This window comes from Stylophora pistillata, chromosome 8 (assembly GCF_964205215.1).
Source record: "Stylophora pistillata chromosome 8, jaStyPist1.2, whole genome shotgun sequence".
In the NCBI taxonomy this organism is placed as follows: domain Eukaryota; kingdom Metazoa; phylum Cnidaria; class Anthozoa; order Scleractinia; family Pocilloporidae; genus Stylophora; species Stylophora pistillata.
Window position 1 is genome coordinate 31,625,533 of NC_142526.1, and position 10,450 is coordinate 31,635,982.

General features: G+C 39.0%; 1 pseudogene across 1 annotated transcript; it reads left to right on the top strand.

Annotated features, from left to right (window-relative positions):
- Positions 1-8,738, top strand: LOC148725860 (gamma-aminobutyric acid type B receptor subunit 2-like; annotated as a pseudogene). The gene is made up of 12 exons (XR_015990330.1): positions 1-84; positions 337-402; positions 1,071-1,265; positions 1,751-1,987; positions 2,407-2,470; positions 2,964-3,044; positions 3,564-3,714; positions 4,365-4,494; positions 4,837-4,944; positions 6,154-6,282; positions 6,533-6,862; positions 7,318-8,738. The product of XR_015990330.1 is annotated as a gamma-aminobutyric acid type B receptor subunit 2-like (transcript).
- The last annotated feature ends 1,712 nt before the right edge of the window (positions 8,739-10,450 follow it).

Below are 10,450 nucleotides of genomic sequence, written 5' to 3' on the forward strand. Positions count from 1 at the left end.
AAGTTAAACAAGTCCAACATCTCCATCGTTGCAACAGAAAGCTTCAAATATGACCCATCTTCATCGGTCAAGTACTTAATTAAGGTTAGATACGCACCATTCCAAGTTCATAGCGCTGAGTTCAGTATGCATTTATTGTGTTTTCCCGGATTACCAGATCTTGTTGCTGTAACAGAAGAAATAAAACGCTTTTTTATAAGCTTGAAATTGAAGTTCGAATGTGGCTTGTAACGGAGCCTTTAACATTGCGTGCAAAAGTACCAGTTGGCATTTTGCTCACCAGATAATATTTGTGTATCTAACTGAAGTTTCTCAAAAATTCTTTATTTCAAAAAGGTGAAAGATGCAAGGATTATCATTGGGCTATTGTACGAAGACATGTTCAGAAAAGCTATGTGTGCTGTAAGTATATTGAAGAGTTGTAGCCAATAAGTGTTGGATTTATCGACCTAGTCGATAAAGGAAATTGGCTTCCATCACCATTATTTCATTTCAACCATGAGTTAACGCTCGAAACGTCAACTTTAGACCCTCCCTACGGTGGTCACTGTACATTATCAACTCAGTCAAATTATCTTGCCATGCTCCCCGCGTACCTACCCCCACAGTTTCCTTAGACACTCCCTACGGTGGTCACTGTACATTATCAACTCAGCCAAATTATCTTGCCATGCTCCCCGCGTACCTACCCCCACAGTTTCCTTAGACACTCCCTACGGTGGTCACTGTACATTATCAACTCAGCCAAATTATCTTGCCATGCTCCCCGCATACCTACCCCCACAGTTTCCTTAGACACTCCCTACGGTGGTCACTGTACATTATCAACTCAGCCAAATTATCTTGCCATGCTCCCCGCATACCTACCCCCACAGTTTCTTTAGAAACTTACCTCCTTTAACTACAGCTAAAAAAGGTGTCGTTCTTTATGCTCTGTGGCGGATAGTCCTCTATCAGACTAATAATTATATGTAGCTGGTAATCTGGGTTTTTCATTGAAAATACACAGTACGACAGGAAGCACTGAACGCCGCTCACTAATACTTTGCCATAATCTTTATTCCCGACAGGCTTACAAAGATAGACTGTTTGGAAAGAAGTATGTTTGGATAATAGTTGGATGGTACTTGGAAGACTGGTGGACAAAAACAACAGAAGTGGGCATGGATTGTAAGGAAGAACAACTATTAGACGCTGCTGCTAATCTGATTGAAACTTTTCCGCTTCAACTAAGTAAATCAGCACGACCCACGATATCGAATAGGGTAAAGAACCAGTCATTATTTATCGCCGGGGTGATCACATGGTCTTCAGGGAGGACAGGGGGGGTGGAGGGGACCAGTGTGTTTGTGCCACAGAGGAGAAAAGGGAAAATAACTTGACTGCCAAGGGGGTGGATGATCGCAAGAATCTTGCAGAACCTGATAAGGCTGGTCCATAAATGACCTCAATTTTTATTTTGTAAGGTTAATAGAGAGTTGAATATATGATGGCCTAATGAGCCTTAATTCCCTTTTATGCGCTAAAGAAATTTCATTTGTTTATAAGATTAAAGCGATTTAAAACACCGTGGGGAGTAAAAGGAAAAGTTTAGAAGGCTTTTGGGAGACAAGTTGATGTTGTGGTTAATGTGTTAGGTTTCGGTTTGAGAGAAATTAATTCCAATCCCTGCTCAAGACCAGGTTATTACCTAAGCTTTTACAAAGTGTGTATAAAAATCGCTTTCCTTTTCTTTACCTTCCTTTTTCAGACTGCACAGCAATTAGAAGCTGAGTATGATGAGAGACGAAAGCGCCTCAGCTACACCTATCACATGTACGCTAGCTTCACATATGATGCAGCATGGAGCATCGCTGTTATGTTGAACAAGTCCATACCTCTGTTACGAAAGAAAAATAAAACACTGGAAACCATCGAATATGGCGATAAAGAAGTGGCTGAGATCATGACGGATATGCTCTCCCGCACAGACCTCTGGGGAATGTCAGTATGTAAAGCAGTTCTTGTTTATGGCAGGTTTTTTTTTTTCTTTTTAATTTTCTTCTAAACTTGTCGAATGCACGAGAAGTAAAAGGTAAAAACAACAAAACAAAATAGTTTTAAGTGACTCGACACACTTCTTTTTACTTCGAAAAGTAGGAAGAATGGTATAGAGTGTCAAAAAGGATTAGGAAAAAAAAACTTCCGAATCGGTTATCTCACTCCCTGGTCCCAAATTTCTTGGAAATGCGTACAGGCTGCAGAAAACGCAGTTTGAACGCAGGTTCTCTCTCCACTGGCAAATGTCATATCATTGTTAGTAGCAAATCCGGTCTAAAACAAATATTTCTCTCACAACTGCCCTTGTTTTTAAACCGATACTACATCTGTAACGATTAAATTAACCCGATTCTACAATTATTTCAGGGTCGCGTGAAGTTTGACGAAAATGGAAACAGAGACACTCTTGTAGAAATTTTTCAAAATAAACGTAAGTGAAAAATCAGAGTATATTCGTAAATGTTCGCTATAATTAAGTAAAGCAGGAATTAAAACTAAACGAAATTGTCTTCCAGAAGAAATTGTCATTAATTGCCCTGACAGTTACCAATAAAATAAGGAGTGATTGTTTTTTCATTTTCCTGGCAAAAGAAAAATATGAAGAAACAGCTTAAAAGTACACGCGTGAACGCGATTTACAAATCCTTGCAATAGGATTGCAGTCAACGCGTTACAGTTGCACTGCATTACATTACAGGTGCATTAGGATTGCGGTCAATGCAGTACAGTAACACTGCATTGCATTATAGTTGCATTAGTACTGCGGTCAACACAGTTGCACTGCATTGTATTACAGTTGCACTAGGATTGTGGTCAATGCATTACAGTAGCACTGCTTTGCATTACAGTTGCACCAGTATGATGGCTAATGTTTCCACCAGTTACTCTATTTTCCAGATCGAAGCATTTCTTTTTTACTTCAGGTGGTGAAAGGAAACTTGTAGCCACGGTGAATTCCCTCGGTAGGAATCTAAGTCAATATAAGGATAACTTTAGGTGGGAAGGTAAGATTGATTAAGATTGATTCTGATAGTATGGAAAATTTGTATGAGATCATGGGGTTTCTACCGACATCTCTTCATGCAACTACCATACATGGTGATCTAATTATAAGTGAAAGAATTACTATCTGGTGGTAAAAGGAGTGCAGTGCAATGAAGTGCAATTCAGGGATCGAGTATTTGGGTGAAAATTTGAACTTGGTCGACAGTAATTTTAATCGAAATTTTAATTCCTTCAAGAACAGTGTAGATCAAAGTCACTTATGGTGGATTGAAGTTAAGGACAAAACACTGAAGGATCTGCCTTTTGTTTTCCACGTACACAAAACAACACCCCTGTTCAGTTGACTTGAGATCGACTTTTTGGTTTAAACTAAGAAACGACCGTTCACTTGACAAGTTACAATTATTTCAAATATTTCAGTTTCTCATTATTATTTTGTTGAATAGCAATTGTCGAATGACTGCTCAGAACATTTATAAACTTCACTTTGAAAAAGTTTCTTTCAATTTTTCTTACAGAGGGGCAAGTTCCACTGGACGGTGTCAGAGTCAGTCAAAAGCTGTATAAAGAAAGTTTCACCTTAACTTTGATGTTCTTCCTGTTGGCTTTTATTGGAGTACTGCTCTGTTTCTTTAGCTTACTTTTTAACGTCACATATCGAAAGCATCAGTAAGTAACAAACATTCACCGGCATTTTCAAAAGGTACCAGTGCTTTCTCAAAGCTAGGGAACTCGTTTAAATCGATGAAATCGATGAAAATGATGAAATGATGAAATCATCTTAAAGGAGAAACAGAGGTCCTTTATTGTTGCAGCAACTGACAATGAAAATTTGTAAATAAAATAAACCATAAAATCAAGAATATTTTCACAACAAAATGGGAAGCCTTCCGTGCATGATTACCCGAAACAAGCGCAGCTACTGTGATATATGCAGTTTGTGATTACTCTTTTTGGGTTTAAGTGAAATGCCTCTTTCATCCTGTCTTTCCCTTTTAAAACTATCGAAAAACAAGCAACAACTGGCAATAATTTTAAAAAATGGCGTAAAATATAATTATTTTCTCCTTATCTCTGATTTACTTAAGCGAATCTCCCCTTTGCACAGAATTTCCTTCTGTGTACTTGCAAGCATATTCCAGCAGTGAGCAAGCTGCTTGAATGTGTTCTTTAAAAGTTTTACAACGACTGGATATTGCTGAGGTGCGAATTTTAAGAATAATTTCAAAATCGAAGATACTTTTACGGCATTTTACATAATCGTTTTAAAATTGCTTCAAACTTCGTTTTCCTAATTATACTTTTATTCATGTACCTAGGTTTATTAAAATGTCATCTCCAAAGTTGAACAATATCACCGTCATTGGATGCCTGCTGTCTTACATCGGAATGTTTTTATCAGCTTACGCTAACTCGCATCATGCAGAGCACGATATTTCACTCTGTTATGTAAGTATGCTTTGGAACCTGCTCAGTTTTTCGGAACTCGAAAATTTATGATACAGTTCAGTACTGAACACAAAAGACTTAAGGAAGAATTAATTTCATCAGCAATTTTAATCAAGTGCACAAATCACTTGTCATAACGTATCCTATTAAAGAGTACTAAGGTTATGTAAAGCAAAAGTGGTGAAAGTACCTTAAACAAAAACGAAGGTTTAAAAGTTCCAAACATCGATGCTACAAGTGAGTGGGTCAAGCGCACACAATGATGGGAGTTATTGGGTGAAAAACTAAGATCAAAAATATTTTTTCAAAGCAACACTAAGATTACTCGTTTTAAACTCTTAGACTAAAATCTGGCTGCTCTCTATCGGTTTCACCTTGGCATTTGGTGGAATTTTCGTCAAAACCTGGAGAGTTTACAAGATATTTACAAACAACCAGATGAGAAAAGAGGTGAGGAAATAGCTACAGGACAACACAGCTAGCTCATCATCATTGTAGTAGCTGTGTCACCAGTCGAGACAATTTTCAAATAGTTGTCGAAAGGTGACCCAGGATTGCCTTTGTTTTGCGTTAGCACGTCGGGGATTGGTTTAGAAAATTCGCGTTATTCTCTCAAGTACTCATTTGCAAAACTTAACCAATCACGACTTGCATTGATAAAGGGTCGATTTGCAAGCTTTTGCCTGTCTTCTGTTCTGTCTTGTCTTGAAGAACTGAGGTCCTTATTGCTCCTGGTCCTTATTGCTCCTGGTCCTTATTGTTCCTGGTCCTTATTGCTCCTGGTCCTTTTTGTTCCTGGTCCTTATTGCTCCTGGTCCTTATTGCTCCTGGTCCTTATTGCTCCTGGTCCTTATTGCTCCTGGTTCTTATTGCTCCTGGTCCTTATTGCTCCTGGTCCTTATTGCTCCTGGTTCTTATTGCTCCTGGTCCTTATTGCTCCTGGTCCTTATTGCTCCTGGTCCTTATTGCTCCTGATCCTTATTGCTCCTGGTTCTTATTGCTCCTGGTTCTTATTGCTCCTAGTCCTTATTGCTCCTGGTCCTTATTGCTCCTGGTTCTTATTGCTCCTGATCCTTATTGCTCCTGGTTCTTATTGCTCCTGGTTCTTATTGCTCCTAGTCCTTATTGCTCCTGGTCCTTATTGCTCCTGGTTCTTATTGCTCCTGATCCTTATTGCTCCTGGTTCTTATTGCTCCTGGTCCTTATTGCTCCTGGTTCTTATTGCTTCTGGTTCTTATTGCTCCTGGTCCTTATTGCTCCTGGTCCTTTTTGTTCCTGGTCCTTATTGCTCCTGGTTCTTATTGTTCCTGGTCCTTATTGCTCCTGGTGCTTATTGCTCCTGGTCCTTATTGCTCGTGGTCCTTATTGCTCCTGGTCCTTATTGCTCCTGGTCCTTATTGCTCCCGGTTCTTATTGCTCCTGGTCCTTATTGTTCCTGGTCCTTACGGCTCCTGGTTCTTATTGCTCTTGGTTCTTGTTGTTCCTGGTCCTTATTGCTCCTGGTTCTTATTGCTCCTGGTCCTTATTGCTCCTTGTCATTATTTCTTTCGCTTCCATTAGATGTTGTGATTAATTTGAGCTTCAAGGTTATCGTGCATCATCGCCCTCAAAGTTTAACTGAATATTTTTTAACGGGATACCGTTTATTTTTCTCATCAGCTTGGAAACCTAAGTAGCACGAGTCTCCTGTTAAGGCTATGTGCTGCGTTGTTTGTAGACTTCATTTTTTTGTCAACTTGGACAGCTATTGACCCAATGACCATGGAAACCGAGAATATCGTTGATAAGGTAAACGTTAACGGCCAGGCTCTGTTTTTTTTTTTGATTTTTTTTTTGCTTACACTGCAAGATTACCGTTATGATAAACAAGTCTCGCGTTTACAGAACAACATTTATTAGTAATCAAGTTAGAGATCTCGCAATTGCTGATCGACGTGAAACGTCTTCACTGTGGGTCAGTGGTATATCTACAGCTCCAAATTAAAATTGTTTTCATCTTTTAACACTTACCAGACGACCTCTGTTTTCCCTAATGAAGGTCCCAGATGATGACACTGACTTACAGGAGCAGCTTGTGATCCACCAGTGCACCTCTTATTACTACATGACCTGGTTGATTTCAATGTGCGCACTGAAAGGAATTCTGTTGATTTTCGGCGTGTTTTTGGCCTGGGAAACAAGAAATGTGCATTATCCTTTGCTTAACGATTCCAAGAACATTGGCTTAGCAGTGTATAACGTGTTCATGTTTTCTTGCCTGGCTATTGTGGCCGAGTTCGTGGTTTACCCTCCCGTTAAGACATTAGTTCAAAGGTCTATCGTGTTCATGGCAACCACGTCGACAATTGCTCTGCTGTTTGTTCCGAAGGTTGGAAACAATTCAATTATAATCATATCACAATTTTTGTAGGTTTCACTCCTCCGAGACGTCAACTTAAGTGATAACAAGACTGATTATTAAATGATCCAGTTACCGTTGATTTGGTCCGCCTTAGAGATCAGTTTTCATTTGAGTGTCGAAAAAATCAAAACAAAAGTCTGATTGCAATTACCAATCAGAACAAAAGTTCAATTATAATTAACCAATGAGAACGCAAAACAACAAAATTGGGGAATCAGATTTCATTTATTATAAAGCTTGAACGCCGGAAACTGCAACGACATGTGATATCGGTCATTGCTGAGCGCTGCCAAGCTGGAAATAAAAAAACAACTTCGCAGTTAAAAATGTATCATGGGTCACTGGGATAGGTTCTCTCCCTTGAATTTCTCTTTAAAAGATAGAAACCTTCATTTATTCATTCATGATATTTTATTTGACAGGTACTTTACCTAAGGAAAAATAACGAAGTTTCCACTGCCGCTGTCGTGGAGACAAACAATGTGGTATCAAAAATTCATGGAGCGACGAATACAACGAACCCCTTAGAAAGACCTCATACTTAAAAACTTGTGTTAACTAATGTTACGGCAATTACCGGAGGTAGAGAATTTATCGAAACAAACCGGATCCCTGCAGGATCAAAGGCGAGTCGGGATGAAATGAGCCGGAAACTTAGAAGGCCACCGCAGATCATTATCAACCTGTAACAAGCTATTGGTCGAGTGTTTAAGACGTTGGGGATGTTGCCTTGGGCCCGTTTCTCGAAAGTTCCCGTAACTTAACGGGCCCGAAGCCATATTTTGAAATCAAAAGTTAATCAATAGAGAAGCAAGCTCTGACATCCTGACCAGTCCATTTTTTTCTTTGGCTGCTTGTTTTATCGTATAATTCTCAAAACGTTTCAGTAAACCCCTACCTTGAATGAATTCACAGAACAGCTTTACGGGCCTGTTAAGTTACCATCGCGAGGACCTTCGAGAAACGGGCCGCTGGTTGGGGTTTCCAGATCAGTTTTAATAAAACCGGAGCAATGAAACTGCAAAGTCCCACCCATAAAATCAAGTAGTATTGAATGTTGAATGAACTATCTGTCAACCATCCAGATCGACACTACGATTTAGTTCCAGGTTAAATCATAGCCGGATGAGAGGCTATGCCCATCGCAGCTAAGTTTCTAAACTAAGGGAAAAGTGCGGCCGTTTGTCACAAGGGATTGTGAAACCATAGGCTTTAAGACAATAGTGATAAAGCAGTCCAGTTTGCTCATGCACGTGACGGATTAAACTGTGAAAGAGGGAATGTTCTCAGTTTACAAAATCAAGGGAAATCGCCATTGATGAAAGACGCTTAACACACAAGACGACACCTGGCTAAGATATGCACATATAGTTGCTATGGCAACTTTAGACACTCGTGCAGTCATATCGATGTGTTTGCTTACAAAGTCGTCAAGAGATTGATAACCTCCTACCTAAAATAAATAGACCGCCTGAATGTAATTCGTTACTGTAATGGAGGAAAAAAAATTCCCTGAGGAACCCACTCTGTTGCTTAAATATGTTGTTTAATTTTGTAAAAATGTGTCAGTTGCATCCCTTTAAAATGCGTTTAATCGGCTATTCGAATGTTGTGGATCTTCACGAGTTCTTAGACTAAAATTGTTTTTCCATTTAGTTGAGGCATACAAGTGCAATGCATTAAAAGTGGCGAATCCTGTTAGGCGTTGAAACGTACTTTTCTCTACATTTAGATCAATGCGAATGAAGACATGGTCAGATCTGCCAAATAATCAAGAAAACCGCAACGAAGTAGTTTATTTGTCTAAAATTGTCATTTAAAAGTAAAGCTTGTCAACCAGAGAGCAGGTGGTTCTTGTGTGCCGCCCAAATAAGGACGTGAATTCAAAAGATCGAGGCATTAAGGGTTGTCTGTAGTCCTTGCAAAACTGGCAACTTAAGGCTGAAGTAAACTGTGCTAGCAGCCCATCTACTGAAGCCAAGTGGGACACAAGTCGATATATTTATTTATATGCCAACACTGCTTGGGGGCTCAGGGTGTTTCTGACGTATTCAGAAAATGCACTAAAACTGACTGCCGCTGACAACATTCTCCAAGGTAATGTTAACAGTTATCGTTTTCTTTTCTTTTAACACTGGCTTCTAGTTGGCTATGACTGAAACATCTGACTATAAATTGCGACATAAAGCTGTGTGGAGCTGATCCAGATCCGGTCACCTAGCATTATAGAGTTAATCAAAATACATTATCAAAGAAGAAAAGTGCTGCTTTCTCAAACTTATGGGCGTAGAGCGAAAGCCAGGACCGACGGAGCTAACATTTCTCTGTTGCTTTCGCCTAAGAGAACAAATTAGAGTGTGTTGCAATCTTACGTCAGCGGAGCTAAACGATAAAGTAACCAACGTGACGCTGAAAAATAGGTTTAAGTTCTGTGTATGTGCCATGACGTAAAGCAGCATAAGTATCGTACGATCATAGCTATACCACTACAACGGAAAACAAAATAGCCAAAATTTTTAGTAACCTCCCTGAACGAATGAAGCTTTTCGCAGACCCCTAACAAAAATTAAAGATCAGTTAATAGGCATTATATTACCAACAGGGACATTGGTGATGGAAGGGATCGATTAACTGGGAAACAGGATCGGTGGGAACCGCCAAAAGTTGTTGTAAATTAGTTACCTCAAGTCTCAACTTAAACAAAAACCTACATGTTAGCTAAGGAATTGTATTATATTTATATACTAACTTCAAAAGATAGAAGGTTGTTGGGTTAGCGTTGATGTAAGAAATCAAAATTTTTCCTTCAATGCTCTCAATTTAGCCACTGAAAATAATCTTAAGGCCATAAAATTCAATTGTTTGCAACTCTCACTAGAAGGTTGTCAAAAACTGTTGTTATATTCCTGACCCATAACTAAAAGCCGAGATGGATTTTATGGCTAAGAAGAAAAGTCCGTTTTAAAAGTTGTCAACTGCTTCAAGCTTTTTTTTTCATTACCTCAGGAAAACATATGTGAGCTAAATGGGCTCACTGGGTTTCTTGACAAATTACCAGATCATCTTGTAGACTATCGGTCACAACAGCAAGCTTCTTTTTAGCGGGTAAAGTCGTCGAATTCGTATCCTTGTATTCGGTACAGTTTTCCTTTGACATGTGAAGGTTTATTTACGACATTTACTTGAACCTAGACGTATTTGCCGCGTAACATTTGCATTTAGCATTTTAATTATAAGTTACGGCAAACATGTAATACTCCACTGTTTGGCTGAAATAATTATGTGATCAAAAATCATGGAAAAAAAAATTAAAACTTGATCTGAGATCCGTTTGATTAATCGTTGTATTTTTGCTCATCAGATATTCCTCGGTCTGCCTCAGTTACAGTTACAAAGTTTCTAGCTCTTAAACTGATGTGTTTGTTTTGTCGATAAAATTGCGGTTAAATTCAGTGTCATCATTTCGCTTTGAAGCAAACCTTTAAGTGACAAAAGGTTTAAAGTGGTGTAATGTTGTTGTGAAACATAATGGAACAGTTTCCATTTACAGCGGCG